This window comes from Syngnathoides biaculeatus, chromosome 19 (assembly GCF_019802595.1).
Source record: "Syngnathoides biaculeatus isolate LvHL_M chromosome 19, ASM1980259v1, whole genome shotgun sequence".
In the NCBI taxonomy this organism is placed as follows: Eukaryota; Metazoa; Chordata; class Actinopteri; order Syngnathiformes; family Syngnathidae; genus Syngnathoides; species Syngnathoides biaculeatus.
In genome coordinates this window covers 2236270-2258979 of record NC_084658.1, presented here as the reverse complement: position 1 = coordinate 2258979, position 22710 = coordinate 2236270, and the positions used below count along the sequence as shown (strand labels likewise).

Below are 22710 nucleotides of genomic sequence, written 5' to 3'. Positions count from 1 at the left end.
GTCATGGATAGGCTGCCAGATGAGGTTAGACTGGAATCCCCGTGGACCATGATGTTTGCAGATGAAATTGTGATCTGCAGTGAAAGCAGGGAGCAGGTGGAGGAACAATGTAAAAGATGGAGGAATGCACTGGAAGGGAGAGGAATGAAGATTAGCTGAAGTAAACCAGAATATATGTGCGTCAATGAGAGGGGTGGAGGTGGAAGAGTGAAGCTTCAGGGAGAAGAGATCGCAAGGGTGCATGACTTCAAATAGTTAGGGTCAACAATCCAGAGCAATGGTGATTGTGGTTAGGAAGTGAATAAATGGGTCAAAGCAGGTGGGAACAGCTGGCGGAAGGTGTCTTGTGTGTTATATGAGAGAAGAGTCTCTGCTGGGATGAAAGGTAAAGTTTATAAAACAGTGGTGAGGCCGGTTTTACGGATTAGAGACGGTGGCACTGAAGAGACAGGAAGCAGAGCTGGAGGTAGCATAAATGAAGATAATGAGGTTCTCGCTAGGAATGAGCAGGTTGGATAGGATTAGAAATTAGCTCATTAGAGGGACAGCCAAAGTGGGATTTTTTGGAGACAAGTTTCGAGAGAGCAGACTTCGATGGTTTGGACATGTCCAGAGGTGAGAGAGTGAGTATATTGGTAGAAGGGTGCTGGGGATGGAGCTGCCAGGCAAAAGAGCAAGAGGAAGACCAAAGAGAAGGTTGATGGATGTTGTGAGGGAAGACATGAGGGCAGGTGGCGTTCGAGAGGATGATGCAGGAAATGGGTTTAGATGGAAAAAGATGACATGCTGTGGCGACCCATAACGGGACAAGGCGAAAGGGAAAAAAAGAAGAAGACGTTTTGTGCTGTGAGGTGTATAAAAGCCATGGTCATGGATTGTGCATATGTGCAAAACAAGTTGGTGTGCAAATGACCTCCCATTTTATTTCTACCCTGATCTGTTTTTCTTAGTTTTTGATGGCTCTTCTAAAATACTATTGCATATTATATAGTAAATGAGCTAAAGGAAGGCAATTGCATTAACTTATTTCCATTTTGTCTTCCCATCACTGCCCCTCCTCCTACCATCATTCAACTATTCCTCATTTGGGCGTTCCCTTGTTCTCCAGCAGACTTTCACTTTATGCTGCTCAATACAACAGTTATCATCCCAACTAACATTGCTGTGACCTCTGAGAAGATGAAGATTATCTGTATAAAGGTGTGCTGAGAGCATTTGACGCTGTGTGTGTGTGTGTGTGTGTGTGTGTGTTCATCTTCAAGTATGAGTATGAAAGGCAGAGGCCACAGTTATCATTAGCCAGAGGGCAGATTCACCCTTCCTTTTTTGAATATACTTTTGCAGGGCATCAGAGATAATTAAATGCATTGCAAAGTTTCAGTACATTAAAATAATCATAATCTTCAAAATCATTATATTGAATCATTTTATTTACAAGCACCTCTGTGCATTCAAGTATATACTTCCATCTACAAAAACCCTCCCTTATCATGTCAACCTAGACTAGGCATTGCCATTTTTACAAAAGCTGATTTGATGATGTAGCTCTTGTACTGGATCTTATTCAGCGGAGTGCACACTGAGTTAAGTGAGGTGAATTTTAGCATTCCTGTCCCTTCCGAAAAAAGCCAGCAAAGCCTAGATTGTCTCCAAAAGTCTAAGTCTAAATGTTGCTAAAAGATTATCCTAAGCGATTATATGGAGGGCACTTACAGGGATTTTTTTGCCCCATCTGCTAAAAAAGTCTTAGTCGATAACTCTGTATGTTAAACTGTAAATTATACGTTATTTGGTCAATAATGTGGTTGGCCAAGCCACGGATCCGTGTTGGTCATTTGAAGTACACCACCAACTATAATGAGTACAAGAAAAGTAAACTCACAGTTTCTTCTGCATATGCGGAGTCTCTCGTGTATAAAAAAAAAAAAAAAAAACAGGATGTAAGTACTTCGTGTAGGTGTTTCAATTATGGTGGCTCTTAAGAACAAAGTTTTCATACAGCCTAGTTTAAGAAACATGTGCATGCATTTACTTGTGCGACCGTTGTTCCCTCATTAAGAGTACTGTTTCTAAAAACCACCTCCGGGTTGAAAATCCCGTAATGAGGACACTGCATGAAGTTAGCCCGCCTATAGCCCTCTCTCTCCTTAATTAAGCAATGTGACTCCTCAAACCCACGGCACTTAGAAGTGGACAAAAAAAAAAGATAAATCTCCACAGAGAGAAGTGAAGACAATTATTATTATTAATGAAAATGGTCATAGGTGTTCATAATAGCAAAAACAGTGCTCTGTAAACATTTTGGGCTCTAACTTCATGACTGATGTAAATTTTACGCGGCAAGCAGTGTAACTGTGTGGGTGGGTTAGACCGGTGTTGATTGTTTTGTAGCCTGTCGCACACTGGCGGATCCGAGAGCAGGTGTGCTGTGCTACTGTCGGTATGTCTACAGGTGACTCATCCATTCATCCATCCATCCACCAACCCCACGCACCCATTTTTTTTAGCTGCTTATCCTTACAATAATCGCGGGAGTGCTTGAGCCTTTCCCACTTGTCAATGGGCAGGAGGCAGGGTACACCCTGAACTGGTTGCCAGCAAATCGCAGGACTCATGGAGACAGAAAGCAGTTGCACTCACAATCACACCTTGGGGCAATTTAATGTCTCCAATTATGCATGTTTTTTAGGTATAGGGGGAAACCACGGTACCCAGAGAAAACCTACACAGGCATGGAGAGAACATACAAACTCTGCACCAGCGGAGCCTGGATTTGAAGCACTGTCCTCAGAACTGAAACCTCATCCTCAGAACTGTGGGACCAATGCTCAAACCAGTTGGACCACCATTCTGCCTGATTTAATATATCCATCCATCCATTTTCCTTGCTGCTTATCCTCACAAGGGTTGCGGGAGTACTGGAGCCTATCCCAGCTGTCAACAGCCAGGAGGCAGGGTACACCCTGAACCGGTTGCACAGCCAGTCGCAAGGCACATAGAGAAAAACAGCTGCACTCCCAATCACACCATGGGCCAATTTAGAGTGTCCAATTAATGCAGGTTTTGGAATGTGGAAGGCAACCGCAGTGCCCGGAAAAAAAACAAAAACAAAACATGCCAGCATGCAGAGAACATGCAAACTCCATAGAGGGAGGTCCGAGATTGAAGCCGGGTCCTCAGAACTGTGAGGCCAACACTAACCAGCCGCCCTACCGTGCCGCGATTTAAAATAATAAAATAAAAATGAATTCAAATAAATTATTTCTATAATGATTCAGAGGTTTTGATGCCCTTTGTTTACATATTTTTGAAAGAAACATATTTTATATGCACCACATATGACTGCAGAACGCATAATCTCCTGTGCCCCAATCATATTCACCAAAATCACATTAGACTAGCAGGAGCAACATTTTGATGTGATCTGAGCAGAAATCATCTTAAACTGACTTTTTGCTACCAAACTGTCAGTTTGCCGGGCACATCTCTAAAGATACACCCACAGGGGGTTGAAACGGCCAGCTTGTCTGTCAAACTGGCAAACACGTGTGGCGAACCTTGGGCTTGAACACAATTCACGAGGCATTGGGCGTTTGCGCCCCACTCCAGATTGACTGTATGCAAAAAATATATAGCCCTTCAAAATTAGGGTTAAAGATATTTTTTGTGCTTTATAATTGGCCTGACATAGAGCAGAACCACCAGAGTCAAAGTACTTAAATGCTTAACCTCAATTTAGGGAAAACTTTGCTTCTATTCAAAGCCAAACAGAACTTGAGTTCAAACCATCATCGTGTGATATCATACGAGACTTCAATTCAATCACCACCAAAAGATCAATTGTTGTCACGAGCAAGTGGGATGAGGTAGGACCAAAATGCAGGACTCTGAGGCGTGGAGACGGTTTTCAAGGGTGGTTTAATTCCAGGCAGAGGTCATACACGGGTAAGCAGTCCAAACAAGCTACAGCACAAAAACACGTGGCAAAAAGGCCCCCACATACCCCCAACTCAGTCAGTCCGGGAACCTTGCCAGTCACCTAAAGTGAGGTGCTTGGCTGAGCAGTTCAGGAGGTCGGCTATGACGCCAAGCTCCAGGGTCCTTACAGGCAACAGATGATGGCCGCTCATCAGAGCGCAACCTCAGGACCATGAGCGAGAAGATGCAGCCGCAGTAGATGCAGCATCTCAGGACCATGAAAGAGCTTTGAAGATGTGGCTGTGGTTGAAGCACCGCCAAGTCAGGAGCTAGAGCCAGCGGCCGCAGTTTTAGAGCCACTAGGGCAGGACCAAAAGGCGGCAGCTGATGGTCGTGCACTGCCGAGCCATGAGGGACAGGCGGTGGCGACTGCCGGGCGGGCATTGCTGAGGCATGAGCGAGAGGTGGCTGCTGCAGGTACCGCAGGAGCAAGCACAGGAAAAGAAGGCCGAAGGGGTGGTCTCCGCGGGCCGGGCACCGATGTGACAGGTGCATGTCGTGAACACTGCGGGCTCAGCACTAGTGGAACAGGAGCGTGAGTTGGATGCCAAGCCAGGCAACCATGAAACAGTTCCAGTTGGCAGACGCCACAGGCCGGGTGCTGATGAGACAGGAAGTTCAGGCGGATGCCACGGGCCGGTGACAAATGAAAAGAAATGAACATTGATAATTCTGATATTACAATACAACTCTTGTAGTTGTTCTTGTGCGAAATAATTTGGCCAATACCCCTAGCCTTACAAATCCCGATCCAGAACAAGTCATTAAAATCTACGCTTTGTGTTCGACATTACTGAAGGATAATATAGTTGTCAAACTATAGAAATGAATTGCTGTAGCTCATCCTCAATAATGGGCATTCATTATGAGGGCTTAATGGGTTTTTCTTTTTAATGACAGTGTTATATTTGCTCCACATAAAATAGTTTAATTGGTCATTACAGACAAATGGACCCCTCAGAACCAGTTCAGATAGGCTTGAGTGGCCTACATTTCCCATGACCACCATGGGCTATTGTCCTCAGATTCAAAATTATCCCTCAAAGACTGACCATTCCCTGTGGCCACTGAATTCTCCTCCCTGTCAAGATGTGTGTGACTACTAATTGGAGCATAAATGAGATCCAAGTCTCCTCTTTAATCTTTCATTGGATGCATTAAGGTAAATGTCAGCTGGCTATGTACAATAATACCCTTTCTGTTGTCATCAAACTACCATGATGCAACTTTGGCAAAATAATCTTGGACTTCAGTCACATTTCTGTCCACTTTTATTGCTCTTTGTCTGTGATTCTCTGCAATAAAAGGCAGGGAATTTTAAATTTGAAAATAATTTGGCTCAGATGATTCCTCTCCCCTTCCATTCTTGCCAGAAGTATGTTAATATATCACATTAAGCAATTTTTGGACAAGTGTGCGCATGTGCGTCTTTAAGAATGAAAGAGCTTATCAATTACATACTGTATGTCTAATTAGGGGGATTGTCTGTGCATTCTCAGTGCATACTGCCATCAGTTTAATAGTATCTACACACATACAGATTTTGATCATAGCCAAATTTTTGATTGTTAGACCGTATGGATGTTATGGAAATAAATCCAATGTGTTCTTACTGCATCAAAGGGCATTCCTTAAAAAAGCTTTGCACAGGACAAATGGATGCAAACTTGGTCATGCTAATATGCAAGATGATCTACTAACCTAGCATACGCAGGATTGTGTCAACAAAGCCTTAAAAGTTCTGCGTTTTGTGCATCGGAGATGTATTTGCAATGCGAAATGTGCATGCAATCAAATTAGCTTGTAATTGGCTGGCAGCCAGATCAGGGTAATATAGGCTGTCACAAAAAAGTTGTCTATACTCAAAAGACTGTTATTTTCTCCCTCCCTACTTCCCCAAGCCTTCCCTCCTCCCTTTAGAAGACCACCCCATGCACACACCTCTACCTTGCCTCCACCTCTCCCTTCCTCCCCTACCTATCTGGATAATGTTGATTCACAGAAATACAGGAATCCCTCATTTTTTGCGGTTAATTGGAACCAGAACCAGTCGCGAAAAGTGCAAAACTGTGAAATAGCGGGGGATGTATGTTTATGTGGGAACCAGAATGTTTGAAATATGTAAACAACATTTGTACTTTGCACATTTGAGACAAAAAGAGATACAGCGGTATCTCTACTTGGCGAAAGTCTCTACTAACGAAAGATTCAGGTTACGAAAAGCCTCCCCAGAAAATTTTTGTCTCTAGTTACCAAAAAATTCAGGATACGAAAGGACAAAAATGGCACTGGATGTTTTTCGTTAAGTATACAGTGGTATGGAAAGTATGGAGACCCTCTTAGTATTTTCACTCGTAAAACTGCAGCCATATGGTAAAATAATTTAAGTTAATTTTTTCCTCATTAAGGCGGCACGGATGCTCAGCCGTTCAAGCATTGACCTCACAGTTCTGAGGTCCCGGGTTCAATCCCGGACACACTTGTGTGGAGTTTGCACGTTCTCCCCATGCCTGTGTGGGTTTTCTCCGTGCACTCCGGTTTCCTCTCACATCCCAAAAACATGCAACATTGATTGGACACTCTAAATTGCCCCCAGGTTCGATTGCGAGTGTGGCTATTTGTCTCTATCTGCCCTGCGATTGGCTGGCAACCAGATCACGGTGTACCCTGCCTCCTGCCTGTTGACAGCTGGGATAGTCTCCAGCACTCCCAGCGACCCTTGTGAGGATAAGCGGCTAAGAAAAAGGATGGATGGATTTTCCTTATTAATGTACAAACAGCAACCCATATTGACCCAAAAAAAAGAATCGTTGAAATTTTAACACATTTATTAAAAAAGAAAATCTGAAATATCCCACAGCAAAAGTATATACATCCTTTGCTCGGTATTTAGTAGTAGCACCCTTTTAAGCTAATACAGCCATCAGGTTTATTCGGAATGATACATGTTTTTCTGCACGTGGATTTGTGCATCCTCTAATATTCCTCTTCGCAGATGCTCTTCAGTTCTGTCAGGTTAGATGGTGAACAGATATTTTCAGGTCTCTCCAGAGATGCTTGATTGGGTTTAAGTCAGGGCTGTGGCTGGGCCATTCAAGAACACTCACGGAGTTCTTCTGAAGCCACTATTTTATTTTATTATTATTTTTTTTAGCTTCAGGTCACTGTTTTGTTTGAAGGTGAACTTTCTGTCCAGTCTGAGGTCCTGAGCACTTTGGATAAGGTTACCATCCAGGTTATCCCTGCACTTGGTCACATTCATCCTGTCCCTGCTGCTGAAAAACACCCCCACAGTACGATGCTGCCAACACAATGCTTCAGTGTTGGAACTGTATTGGACAGATGATGAGCTGTGCCTGGTTTGCTCCACACATACCACTTAGAATTAAGGCCAGAAACTCTTATCTTGATCTAATCAGACCATAAAATCTAATTTGTCACCATCTTGGAGTCCTTCAGATGTTTTTTAGGTAACTTCATGCGGGCTTTCATGGTTCTTGCATCGAGGAGAGGCTTCTGTCAGGCCACTCTGCCATAAAGTCCTGACTGGAGCAGTGATGGTTGACTTTGTAAAACTCACTGACTGCATCGCTAGAGCTCAGCCATAGGAACCTTTGAGTTCTTCTTTACCTCTTTCATGAAAGCTCTTCTCCCCTGATTGCTCAGTTTGTCCAGACGGTTAGGTCTTGGAAGGGTTCTTTTCATCACAAACGGCTTCCAGTGAAGGATTATGTAGGTCACTGTCCTCTTTGGAACCTTATGTGCAGCAGATTTTTTTTTTTTTTTTGGTTACCTTGGCCAAATTTGTGCCTTCCCACAATTCTGTGCCTGAGCTGAGCTGGGCCTCATTACAAATACATGGGATTATTGTAGCTGACATTGTACCTCTCTTGTTAGCATTGTAGCTCATGATCGTGTTTTTATAACAACTGACAATAATATAATTGAATGTTGTGTTTTCACCACAAGGGTATCATATGTATGTCAACAAAGACGTTCCATGTACCAAGATTGATAATCGCTTAGGAACGATAGCTAATGTCAGTGAGTTCTTTTATACTTTATTGTTCGCCTAATCATACAGATCAGCTCCTTCCTTATTTACTAAAAATAAGGAATTGATCGTCAGTGTTTAGTAGATATGTAATCTTTCAAAATATTTTTCTTTTCCTTTGGTGAATCTCTCTTACAAATATCTGACGTATTGTAGCCTTAGGGTCTTTTTGATCATTCCACTTAGTAGAATTAGACATTAACTTCAGATATTACCATTATGGATATCTACAATAAAAATAATTGAAAAACGTTTTGTTTTTTTTCCTCCGTTATTTCGACATAATTTGCTTCGACATGTTATTAGGATTTTTTGCTCTCTACAAGGATTTTTTTGGTAGTTTATACAGGTTGGCACTCCGAAACGTTGACAGGTAGGTAAGGGTACTCCGCCAGAAGGAGGTTTTAAGGCTACTCCGCCAGAAGGAGGTTTTAAGATTACTCCACCTATGAAGAAGGTGTTTATAAGGATCCATAAATGTGTGAGTGAGTGAATTTGAGTGTGAATGCCATTACTTGTGGAATAATAGATCATGGATGCAAATCTAATGATGCTAACAGATGTCTCTGCTCTGGTGACGTACACAAGGTAGTGGATTCGGACTTTGGTCCCAAAAAGGACAAGTATTCTGTACAGGACAAACATAGAAAAACATCATGTAAAGCGGGAACATTAAGTTGAGGGAATGTAAACTTTATGGAACAATTTTTACTGGGCAGCACGATGTTTCTGAAAAAATTAGTGAAAAAAAAAAGAAAAATAACATGGCTTGAATGGCAAGTTAACAGTTGAAGGATGCAGCAGGTTGGGAGAAAGATTGATGGCAAGTGTTGCAGGGAAGAAAGTTAAAGCCAAGATTAAGAAAGACTTCCATCCTAGGATGGCAAGAACTTAGTTAGCACAGGGAAAAAAGTGAAAGCCAGGAGAGACGGCTGACGTAATACAAGCAGTAGACATATTAAAACCAGATGAAGAAACTACAGTAACAACAGGTTAGAACAGGCTAAGGAAAGTGAGAGGCAGTAAGAGAGCCATAAGAAAAAAAAAGAAAAAAAATGCTGTCTCACTGGGAAATGCGTTTGCTGATCAAACCGCCAAGGAGGCAGCAACAGGAAAATATGGCACACACATACTGACACAATCACAAGCCCCCAACCCTCATATTGATTTCAGTTCTAAAAGACGTGCAAAAACATGCTCCTCAAAGTGAAACCCAGTGATGGCTTACAGAAAATACTGAATTAGAAGATAATATACATCAGGGGTCTCAAACTGGTGGTCCCAAGAGGATATTTTGCAGGCCCCACCTTACTATGATAGTGATAATGGTAGTGCGGCCCTGAAGTTTTATATAAATGGCATTTTATACTGTTGTGTACGGAGCTGGCAAACCTCCCAATCTGGTAGATTGTGGCTGTCGGGGTTGTGACAGTGACAAGGCTTGATGCAATCAGAGAAACATTTTTCATTGAATGAAAGTTACAGTGAGGCGGCAGGTGGCTCAAGTGGTCAAGCCTTGGGCTCACAGTACTGAGGTTCCCACGTTCAATCACAGACTTGCCTGTGTGGAGTTTGCATGTTCTCCCCGTGCCTGCTTGGGTTCTTCCGAGCACTCCGGTTTCCTCCCACATCCTAAAAACATGGTACATTAATTGAACACTCTAAATTGCCCCGAGGTGTGATTGTGAGTGTGACTGTTGTTTGTCTCCATGTGCCTTGGCAACCAGTTTAGGGTGTCCCCTGCATCCTGCCAGTTGACAGCTGGGATAGGCTCCAGCACTCCCCACGACCCTCGTGAGGATAAGCGGCAAAAGAAAATGGATGGCTGGATAAAAGTTAGAGTGACGTTGTCATTGAGAGTTTTATTCGTAATTTTGCACACAACCTGTTTACACCAGCTTCCTTGCTTATCTTATTTTGTGCAAAAAAACAACAACATGTTTTTAAATCTTCCCATTTAAATTGTGTGCATGTGTGCCAAGGCTGTGGCTGGGAAGGTCCCTACCAGGTCTGCTAACCCTTCCCACGGTGATAAAGATAGTGGAATGTCCCACGTTGATACACATGTCCCACGTTGACACACCTGTCCCACTGCAAGCCTGTGGCTCCCTTTTCATCCAACGACAAGTCGCGGTGTAAGTCCCGCTACAAACGGTGGGGTAGCAATAGGCTGCCCTGGTCTCACACTGGTGGAATTCAGCTGATCTGCGCTTGAGCATGTTAGGTAAAGGAGCACCACCATTGGGACTCCTGGACTTGGTGCTGATCAGAGCATGGTCTCCTCCTCATCGACCAGTATGGGACTGTACGTGTTCGTCAATGGATCTATGGATATGAATCATCATGGATGAAGAACAATCCCACCTCTCCAATGGACGCCAACGCCTGGTACTCGTATGTGAAGATGGTGACCCTACATGCACAACCAATGACAGATCAACAAGTGTAGTGAAGCTGGAACTCCTCAGATGCCCCGCCATGAAGAGAAGTCGGCAACCCAGCAACAGCAATGAGTCAATGCCAGCAATTCTGCCTGCTGGTCCCAGAATTCATCCCTGGCCAGGAGAGGCCGCAGACGGAAACCATCTGAGGTCTTCAAGACAGGCCTGATCACTGCCATGAAGGTGCAACCAGCTCAACGCGGAGGATTACTACATCCTGGCCGATCCATGTAACCAGGAGTGGGGAAAAAGGGTGTTCAGGTGCCCATTAGCCCGCAGTCCATCCTGGAGGCAATGGCACAGGTGCTAACCGACAAAAGCAAGGAAGTCATGTTCATCACGACCAAAGAAGCTGATCCGCACATTGGCTCCCCAGGCCCTTGGTTACGTGGACATCAGGACTTTGGCAGAGGTCATGTGTTGCTACGACCTCAACCAGGAAGACGTCACCTGGCTGCAAGTCGTTCACTTGGAGTTTGGATGGTTGGCTCTTCCGGCTCTGAATGAATTCACCATGGAGCGGGCCTTGGAAGAGTTTAAGCACCGTTGTCATGAGAACATGACACACGCTACCAAGACACGGGAGGGCCTGGGCATCGAGTACAACATGGACGTGGTGTGCGACATGGGCCAGTCCTCCAACAGAGAGGACAACAACGAGATGTTCTGCGACAAGTGCAACATCTGCATCAACCAGGCATGTTATGACATACAAAAAGTCCAAAGGGCAGCTGGTTGTGTCAGATCTGCACCTTGGGTATCCTGCCAAAGTGCCAGTTGTGCCTGAAGAAGGGCGATGCTATGAAGCCCACCCACAGTGAAACCAAGTGGGTCCATGTCAGCTGTGACTTGTGTGGATCCCAGAGGTATGCATTGGGAACCCAGAGAAGATGGAGCCCATCACCAACGTGTCGCACATTCCCAGCAACAGGTGGACGCTCAACTGCTGCCTGTGTCAAGAAAAGATGGGAGCCTGCATCCAGTGCTCCGACAAAAACTGCCGCATTGCCTTTCACGTGACTTACGGCCTTCACTCCGGCCTGGAGATGACCACCATCATTACCCAGGGCGACAAAGTCAAGTTCAAGTCTTACTGTCCCAAGCACTAGGGGCTTAAGAGCTGCTGACTCTGGGAGCTGGACTCCAGCGCTGAGGTACAAAATGAGGAAAGCGTCGGGAGCAAGAAGGGCAAACTGAAAGGAAGGCTTAGAGAGGAGAAGGAAGAGGACACGCCCGCCCCCGGCCTCATCCCTTTCGGCTCTTTGCCTCGCTCGTCATAGCAGCCGTCCTTGTGTCTTGTTCGTCAACGTGACCCACAGGAAAAACAACGTCCGCAAGATGAAATTGCAAGAGATGGAGGAGGTCTTCTACCAGTTTATGGATGCCAAGAAAGTGGGCCGACACCTCAAGCTGAAGGGCAAAGCTAAATCAACCAGCTGTTGCTCACACCCAAGAAGAACGAGGAGGATGCCTTGGCCAGACATGAACAGGAGGGGTTGCTGAGACAACTGCAGCTATTCACGCACCTCCGCCAAGACCTGGAGAGGGTCTGCAACCTGACCTGGATGGTGACAGCATAGTGACAGTAGCTAAAGCATTGTGGAAACACACAATACCAACATTTGGAATCCAGAGAGTTATGATAAGTGCCAATGGTTCTCATTTTGTTAACATTGTTATTGACATCATAACATTTTAAAAGACATAAAAAAACAAACAAAAAAAAAAAAAACATTGTATTTATCATCCGCAGAGTGCTGGTTTAGTTGAAAGGACTAACAGTCCAATTGAATTTATCAGGACAATGAAAGAGACGGGAAGACCATGGCGTGATTCTATTGATATTGTAAAATTGAACATGCATATCCTGCCCGCAGAAGGAAAAAGCCCAACTCCCTTTAACTTTTTCAATAGAAGACCATATACTATACCTGATTTCACATTAAAAACTAAGGATATCCTGAACTCTATACACAAGTGATCTCCAACCACCAGGCTGTGGACCGCTACCGGTCCGTGGATCAATTGGTACCGGGCCGCCGAAGTAATTATTAGTTACGTTGTATTCATTATCCAAGTCTGAAACATCTTTTGTTTTGAAAAATGACCAGATTCTCTGGGTTACATCTCAGTCACTTAAGCATCAAATTTACCCCCGTAAGTTTCTTTGATGGGGAAAAAGCCGAGTGAAGAGATCGAAGAAAAGCCGACAACTTTCAAGATAAAGAAAGTTATTAACCACATCAAAACCCTCCTTTAACTCGTGGCTTTTTGAGGAGCTTTCTCTTACACACAGAAATAAGATGGTTATCCAGAGGGAAATCGGTCACAAGAATGTTTAAATTACGTGAGCCGCTGCAAAGATTTCTCTAATTTCCGACACATCGTGAACCGGGGTTTTCTGGAGTGACAGCAACCAAAACAAAGCAACATAATAGACTGGATATAAACAACACACTTCAGGTGTCAATGTCTCCCATTACGTTACTATCTCATTGCAGAGAAACAAGCTCCCATTGATTTAGCGTTATGGTGAATTAAAATTTTCATGCACTTTAAATTCATTTTCGTGGCGTATCTGTATCTTATTTTGAAGGAATGTTTAAATGTTACTCGAGCGAACAGTTAAAAGAGAGCTAAGGCTGTGGTCGCCAACAGAGGGAAATGGTTGAAACTGACAAATTTATTTCAGCTGTTGAAAAATAACATTCATGGATTGTTTAATTAAGTGTAACTGTTGTGTAGGTTTAGTTAGATAAAAGAGAAAGTAATTTGGAATGGCTGGCTCTTGTTCTTTATTTTCCCATGTGTATTTTTATGTTTATTTTATTTATTTCAGCATTACATTTGTATTTTATTTTTCATTATCACGTTTATTGTATTCGATATTCAATACAAATGATTTTCAAAACAAACAAACTATGTAACGCCCCGCACCCACCCCCTATTGGTCCGCGGTAGAAGTTGTCAAGCATTGACCGGTCCGCAGAGATAAAAAGGTTGGGGACCACTGCTATACATGACTTGGCATATAACACGAAGAAGACATTGGAATATAGTGAACTGTCATGATCCTGCCACTCCAGCACGAGCTGTGCGGGTGCCCACGCGGGTGCGCTGATTGGGAGGTGCACACCTGCGCCTCATGCAGCCTGATTATGCTGTGGATTTATATGACCGCGATGACAACTGGCCGACGCCTGTTCGTTGATCTTCATGTCCCGTTCGTGTGCTCCGGTTTCCCTGATCGAACCTGTGTGTACCGACCTTCGCATGTTCTCCGACCAACCTTGTAAGCCTGACTCCTTTGATACTTCTGCCTGCGTTGATTGTTCTCCTGTGTACCGACTCCTGCCTGCCCGCTCACCTGCTCTCTTCGCCCGATGTCCCAACTACCGCTGCTGCACCGGACTGCCTGCTCGATCCCCTACCTCTGCATATAATAAACGTGTCTCCTTGAACTACCTTGCATCTTCCGAGTCCTGCATTTGGGTCCTACCCCCGCTCCGATGGGACGTGACATGAACGTTGTCATGCCAATGAACTCCCAGATATGCCAGTGTCCCCAGAGCAACAACGCGGTCCAATCTCCATCGGAGACTGGGTCTTCATCAAAGTTATCAAAAGGAAATTGTGTTTGAGTGATCACTGGGAGAGACCCTATCGAGTGCCAATAGTGATGCCTACAGTGTTAAAGGTCGATGGTTGGACCAAACGGATCCATTTGTCACACGTTAAACACTGGCTGATTGGCGACCTTGCACCTGGACAGCCACCCCCTTCTTCTATACCTCCCACAAATGAACAGTGACCTAACGAAGGTTAAGTGCTGGTAACCTCTGACCTTCAACCACTGCAATGATGTGTTCTACGATGAACCAGCGGCTGATTTTCGGAAACTGCCTGGGGACACTGGTTTATGACATCGTCGCTATAATACTGAATCATGACAAACAGCAGAAATCTCATGAAGAGTGCTGCGAGAAACACCTCTTCGAGAAAGTTATGATACAGTCCAAACATGAATTTGTGCTAAAAGGTAATGGTCTGGTATGTGACATTTAATCAGACACTCTCATTTAAAATACCTTACTCCTAATTGAAATATGGGTAAAAAAAAAAAAAAAAAAAGTCTTAATGGGTGGTTCACCAGGAGCTTATCATTACAACGCCATGTTTGGACAGGTCGAAGACGACTGCCTATTCGGGAGAAAACTCAAGTCCCAAACCAACTATGGCTTCAGCAAAACAGTGGAACTCAATAATAGTAATATTAACCAGGAGGCCAGAAAATATTGTGATAACAGTAAATAGGACCAATTAACACATTTCATCCTTAGACTGTTAAGAATCTACGCTTATTACCCAGGTCCCATGACTGATCCTTATGATTATGATTGTGTGTAGAGACGCCCTGTTCATAAATCAAATTCAGTCCCAGGTGGTTCGGTCACTAAAACGCTCAAGGGACTCGAAATGTTGTCTGAAACTATGCATTTTCATTCAGGTATTGAAAATCCTATTTTAAACTGGTTTGCTATGTTTGGATCATGGAAAGATATTATTGTCAGTCATGATGTCATTGAGTATTGGCATTGCGATATCCTGATTCGGATGTTGTTGTATTCCCTGTCTTAGACATTTAGTCTGTTTTGGCAAAATCTTTATTCTGACACTATAAGCAAGCAGACAATCTTGTCTTCGTGGATTTTTATTAAAAAAGAAAGGACATTATTTGCAAAGAGAGGAAAGGGTACAAATCTCCTGAGTTGTCACCCCTTACTAAAGATCAGATTAAAAGTCCTTTGGTTATATAAAAGTGAGACAAAGAAAAAACAAGACAATTATCTATGACCAGCTGTATATATATGAAGCCGGTAAAAACAACTTCACATGAGGAACACCTTAACCAGAAGAACTATAACCCACAACAGGATAAAACCTGTTAAAAGTTGAAGGTAGAACTAACAGAACTAATATTTGGTATACTGTATATGTAAAACATCTTCTTCTTCTTCTTTTCCTTTCGGCTTGTCCCGTTAGGGGTCGCCACAGCGTGTCATCTTTTGCCATCTTAGCCTATCTCCTGCATCTTCCTCTCTAACCCCAACTGCCCTCATGTCTTCCCTCACCACATCCATAAACCTTCTCTTTGGTCTTCCTCTCGCTCTTTTGCCTGGGAGCTCCATCCTCAGCATCCTTCTACCAATATACTCACTCTCTCGCCTCTGAACATGTCCAAACCATCGAAGTCTGCTCTCTCGAATCTTGTCTCCAAAACATCCAGCTTTGGCTGTCCCTCTAATGAGCTCATTTCTAATCCTATCAACCTGGTCACTCCGAGCGAGAACCTCAACATCTTCATTTCTGCCACCTCCAGTTCAGATTCCTGTTATTTCTTCAGTGCCACTGTCTCTAATCCGTACATCATGGCCGGCCTCACCACTGTTTTGTAAACTTTGCCCTTCATCCTAGCAGACACTCTTCTGTCACATAACACACCAGACACCTTTCGCCAGCTGTTCCAACCTGCTTGGACCCGTTTCTTCACTTCCTGACCACACACTCTCCATTGCTCTGTATTGTTGACCCCAAGTATTTGAAGTCGTCGACCCTCGCTATCTCTTCTCCCTGTAGCCTCACTCTTCCCCCTCCACTTTTCTAATTCACGCACATATATTCTGTTTTACTTCGGCTAATCTTCATTCCTCTCCTTTCCAGTGCATGTCTCCATCTTTCCAATTGTTCCTCTGCATGCTCCCTGCTTTCACTGCATATGACAATATCATCTGCGAACATCATGGTCCAAGGGGATTCCAGTCTAACCTCATCTGTCAGCCTATCCATTACCACTGCAAACAGGAAGGGGCTCAGAGCTGATCCCTGATGCAGTCCCACCTCCACCTTAAATTCCTCTGTCACACCTAAGGCACACCTCACCATTGTTCTGCTGCCATCATACATGTCCTGTACTATTTTAACATACTTCTCTGCCACACCAGACTTAAGCATGCAGTACCACAGTTCCTCTCTTGGTACTCTGTCATAGGCTTTCTCTAGATCCACAAAGACGCAATGGAGCTCCTTCTGACCTTCTCTGTACTTTTCCACGCGCATCCTCAAGGCAAATAATGCATCTGTGGTACTCTTTCTAGGCATGAAACCATACTGTTGCTCGCAGATACTTACTTCTGTCCTGAGTCTAGCCTCCACTACTCTTTCCCATAACTTCATTGTGTGGCTCATCAACTTTATTCCTCTATAGTTCCCACAGCTCTGAACATCCCCTTTGTTCTTAAAAATGGGAACTAGAACACTTTTCCTCCATTCTTCAGGCATCTTTTCGCCCGCTAGTATTCTGTTGAATAAGTTGGTCAAAAACTCCACAGCCATCTCTCCAAATTGCTTCCATACCTCTACCGGTATGTCATCAGGACCAACTGCCTTTCCAGTTTTCATCCTTTGTAGTGCCTTTCTGACTTCCCCCTTAGTAATCATTTCCACTTCCTGGTCCTTCACTCTTGCCTCTTCAACTCTTCCTTCTCTCTCATTTTCTTCATTCATCAACTTCTCAAAGTATTCTTTCCATCTATTTAGTACACTACCGGCACCAGTCAACACATTTCCATCTCTATCCTTAATCACCCTGACCTGCTGCACATCCTTCCCATCTCTATCCCTCTGTCTGGCCAACCTGTAGAGATCCTTTTCTCCTTCTTTCGTGTCCAACCTGGTGTACATGTCTTCATATGCCTCTTGTTTAGCCTTTGCCACCTCTACCTTTGCCCTACGTCGCATCTCGATGTACTCCTTTCGCCTCTCCTCAGTCCTCTCAGTATCCCACTTCTTCTTCGCTAATCTCTTTCCTTGTATGACTCCCTGTATTTTGGGGTTCCACCACCAAGTCTCCTTCTCCCCTTTCCTACCAGATGACACACCAAGTACTCTCCTGCCTGTCTCTCTGATCACCTTGGCTGTCGTTGTCCAGTCTTCCGGGAGCTTCGGTTGTCCATCGAGAGCCTGTCTCACCTCTTTCCGGAAGGCTGCACAACATTCTTCCTTTTTCAGCTTCCACCACATGGTTCTCTGCTCTACCTTTGTCTTCTTAATCTTCCTACCCACCACCAGAATCATCCTACATACTACCATCCTATGCTGTCGAGCTACACTCTCCCCTACCACTACTTTACAGTCAGTAACCTCCTTCAGATTACATCGTCTGCACAAAATATAATCTACCTGCGTGGTTCTACCTCCGCTCTTGTAGGTCACTATATGTTCCTCCCTCTTCTGGAAATCAGTGTTCACTACAGCCATCTCCATCCTTTTTGCAAAGTCCACCACCATCTGCCCTTCAAAGTTCCTTTCCTGGATGCCGTACTTACCCATCACTTCTTCATCGCCCCTGTTTCCTTTACCAATATGTCCATTACAATCTGCACCAATCACAACTCTCTCGCTGTCTGGGATGCTCAGAACTACTTCATCTAGTTCTTTCCAGAATTTCTCTTTCAACTCTAGGTCACATCCTACCTGTGGTGCATAGCCGCTAACCACATTATACATAACACCCTCAATTTCAAATTTTAGTCTCATCACTCGATCTGATACACTTTTCACCTCCAAGACATTCTTAGCCAGCTCTTCCTTTAAAATAACCCCTACTCCATTTCTCTTCCCATCTACTCCATGGTAGAATAATTTAAACCCTGCTCCCAAACTTCTAGCCTTACTACCTTTCCACCTGCTCTCTTGGATGCACAGAATATCAACCTTTCTCCTAATCATCATGTCAACCAACTCCTGTGCTTTTCCTGTCATAGTCCCAACATTCAAAGTCCCTACACTCAGTTGTAGGCTCTGTGCATTCCTCTTTTTCTTCTGACGCTGGATCCGGTTTCCTCCTCTTCTTTGTCTTCGACCCACAGTAGCTGAATTTCCACCGACGCCCTGCAGGTTAGCAGTGCCGGGGGCGGGCGTTGTTAACCCGGGCCACGACCGATCCGGTATGGGATTCTTTAGATGAACGCTCATATTTGTTTGGCACAGTTTTTACGCCGGATGCCCTTCCTGACGCAACCCTCTGCATTTATCCGGGCTTGGGACCGGCCTACAGATTGCACTGGTTTGTGCCCCCCATAGGGCTGCATTGAATATGGCTGGAAACAATAGGGTAATATTGCCCCGGACACTTCATTTGGATGTGAGATGTTTTCTTCAAAAAGAGCTTCCATGTCTGAAGGGGTGTATCCTACAGTAGGGGCCACAGCGTTTTTTTCAATGGCGAATGTCCGGGGTGACGTCCCGAACAGTAAATGCAGCCACTTGGATGTCGAATGAGACTTCCGCAACTTTGAGCATGGATGCCGCGCTCTCCACTCATATTAATTTTTTCCTGTAGACATTGAAGTGAATAATCTTTTATGTATTTTTCATTTCAATATCTATTTTAGAATATTTATAGGGATGACACTAGACCTTTGCGTAACCCACCCAAAAAAGATTTTCAACTGCAGTCCTTCCCCTTTTTTACAAAACCCTACTAAACATGTTGCAGCAGGCAAAATTCTTTAATAAACAAATATGGGTCCTTTTCACGTTTGGGACTTGAAAGAGTATTATTTTATTAGTTTGTATATATTTTGCACAGCAGATACTTTGTACTAGCAGCGAAGCTGTTTATTGCTGTGTGATGCTCATTGTCCCAACATGAAGTAGGCATGCTCATTGCTCAGTACATGCATGCCTAAGCAACAATTTGTGTGTGTAGGTGTGTGCAAGCAGACATATATAAAACATGTATTCATCCACCATGTGTTTGCATGTCAGCCAGAACTATCTGAGCAGATTTCCTTGCTCTGATGAACCAAATCATTCCTCACCATGGAAGGTTAATACACTTTCCGATTGGTGCTCATGCTGGGAATCAAATGGGGAGAGAAATATTGCAGTAATGGTGGTGAGTAAGTGACTATAACCTGAGATCAACTTCACTTTAAGGAGAGCTCCCTGGGTACTTTAACAATAAGAGAGAATGAGCTTACAGCGAAAAAATATGCAGCACAGTGAGACCACGAGTGCGTTTTGAAGAAACCTTGTCTTGTGATCCTCCCCCTTTCGTTTTCCCCATTTCTCTGGCTTCTCTTCAGATGATGATTTTGCATGCCTGGTGATTTAACACTTGCATCAAGATTCAGGCAAATCTACCTCTTTCTTGCAACACAAAGTTGTCTTCAAGTGTCCTTAACCAATTCTTCTATGTTCACAAATCATTACATTTAGTCAAGAGGACAGTTTTTGAAAGAAATTGTAACCCCCATCACTTATTCCTTCATTGTGGAATGACAAACTGCAGTTTGTTACAGGGTCCAGCAATATTTCTTATTTTAGACCAAAAATATTCATGAATTAATGTGGCCCGCTACGTCCAACTCACTATTTTCTTTATCACTGGTCCACATTAGGGTTCCAACTGAGCATGAGCCTATCCCATCTGAATTTTGGGTGAAAAGCAGGGTAGATGCTGAATTTGTTCCAAGTCACATTTAGGGCACCTCTCGACAACCACTCATTCACATATAATAAAATGCCAAGGAGCAGGAGAGACCTCTGGAGGATTGAGTGGGCTGGAAGAGACATGCTTCAAGAGCAACACATGGGACACGGGGTGAGTCTTGCGTAATAGCATGACCCTGAGTTTTTTGACAAGGGGATTACTAATCGCTACATCTACATCTAATCGCTTTTTGTACAAGATTTTATTTTTACTTTAAAAAGTCTTTTAACCAGGATCCCCCAGGTTGGTTTTGCACCTATATCAGTGATGTAAATGTCATTAATTCACACCATCTGCCCCCTTTCTAGTTCTCGTGAATCATCTGCCATGCATGTTGGCTTTTCACAACTCTCTCCTATTCATTTACCACAGTCGTCTGCCGGGGATATCCGTGCAGCTCCTCTGACACAGCTATTGGACGCCTTCTTCCATCGGGATAATTGTCTCGGTGGACGGCTATGACTATTTGCATCCATGATTAACTATAGGAACTACAGGAGCAGAATCCATGTGCAGTAAGTTAAAATGTCGAAAACAAAGTCTAAACATTGTCATATAGTATTTTTTTCGGTGGCTGTTACAGATCTTATCATAATAAAGTAAAGGTAAAGTAAAATAAAGGATATTCAAAGATTCACTCTGATTTGAGTCCAAATATTCTCATTCCACAATTGCCTTTCCTTGGCCATTTGAATCCCTATTAGCCAACACCTAATTGTGAAGAGTTGCACTCACAGTGATGCTTTTGGTTTAATATCTGTCTCATCAAATCTAAAGAACACTGAGAATCTCCCAGCACATCTCATCCCGAGCTAATACAGCAGAGCACAGTGTCATCAAAACCACACTGCACATCCAAAAGGAGAAGGAATGTCTGTTACCAATATTCTCTTGTGAAAAGGCTAGTAGACCACTTCCTCGCTTTCTCCTCTTCATCCGATGGTGCACGCACACATACACACACCCGCATGCGCGCACACACACACACATACACACACACACGCACACATAGGGCGGCATGGTCGAGGAGCTGAAGAGCATTGCCTCACAGTTGTGAAGACTGAGGTTCAATCCCGCCCCCGACTGTGTGAAGTTTGCATGTTCTCCCGCTGCCTGTGTGGGTTTTCTCTGGGCACTCCAGTTGTCCGGTTATTAGTCTGCGTGAGTACATGAGGTTCTTGTTGAGTATTTGCCTCGTTGTCATGGCCAGCGTTCCTGTGCCACCACAACCAAGTGTCTTTAAGTTAACCCTAACCCTTTGCCTAGTAGTTATCTGACTTGGTTTTCAAGTTTTTGGACCTTGTCATTTGCCATGGGTTTTTGTGCCTTTGCATTTTTTGGAAAGCTTACCTGTGCATGACTTCTGTCTGGAATAAAATCACTCTTGACATGTCACTGCCTCGGAGTCCCACAATTGGGTCCAACCCCATGTCCCATGCTTGAGACAGAACGAACTGGCCAGATATCGAGCATAGTAATACGAAGAACGTACTGCCCTATACCTCCAAATTGGAGCAGCTGGCCACTTTGGCTTTGCGGTTTGCAGCTCTTGTGAACCTGGCTCGGGAGCAGGGATTGTTCGACTGGCTGCTGATTCTTGTTTTCGTTCCAGTGGCACCCGGCCTGTGGCGCCTACCTCTTGCTGCCATTTCGTCTGCGCCTGGCACCCAATGACCACTCTTCGCTCATGCTTTCCAGCAATGACTTTCAACTAGTGGCTGTCTTCTGGTCATGCTTCGGCGATGCCCAACCTGCAGCCGCTCCCACATTCTCCAGCAGCAGCATGCGACTTTCGGCCGCCACCTCTCGCTTCTGTTTTGGCGTCTTTTGACCATTTGCCACTCCCGAGATTTTGCTTCAGCGGTGTTGCTTGGCCTGCAGCGTCCACCACACACTCATGTCTCATCGGCGCATTACCCACAACGTCCACCACATGCTCTTATTCTAGCGGCACTTGGCCAATGCTGTGCACCCCTTGGTTTTGCCTCAGCTGAGCCTGACCCTGAGCCGCAACTCGTCAATGTCCTCCTCATCAACCTTAAGTCCCATGGCCTTTCAAAGCGAAACAATTTCCTCAACTTAACGTTGAAGTTCACATTCTAGCTCCACTGCAAACATCTCAAAATCTTGTGGAGCAACAGCATGAGGCCAGATTTTCTCTAAGCTGCATTAAGGGTTTGTCTGGTCATCTCCTGCCAAGCCAAGTCAAGTTAAATTGAGGCAAACAACAATGTCGAACTGCTCCTTCTAAAACTCACAAAGGGTAAGGTTTGTATTCTCTGTGATGTCGAAAAACCCCTCACGAACACCCGTTTCGTATACATTTTCTTAAAATGACTTGTTGGTCCATGGGCTGGAGAAGAGTGGTTGTGTTTGGTGGGAGGTACAGCAACTTAATGAAGTAGAACTTCTCCAGGATATCATCATCGAGGCTAGGTGGATGGGCATGGGTATTGTTGAGGATGAGGAGGAACTTGAGGGGGGAGATCGTTCTCATCTCTTAACTTCTTTACAGCAGGGCCAAACACCAAGTTCACCCACTCAAAAAAATTTCAGGTAACCCAGGCCTTAAGATTGCCCCTCCACATCACTGGAAGTTTCTCCTTTAGGATTTTGTTAACTTTGAATGCTCTGGGATTTTCGGAATGGTACACCAGTAGGGGCTTAATTTTACAATCCCC

General features: G+C 44.3%; 1 pseudogene; it reads left to right on the top strand.

Moving 5' to 3' along the window:
• The first annotated feature begins 10379 nt into the window (after window positions 1–10379).
• On the top strand, window positions 10380–21860 carry LOC133493029 (protein Jade-1-like; annotated as a pseudogene).
• Window positions 21861–22710: the final 850 nt, after the last annotated feature.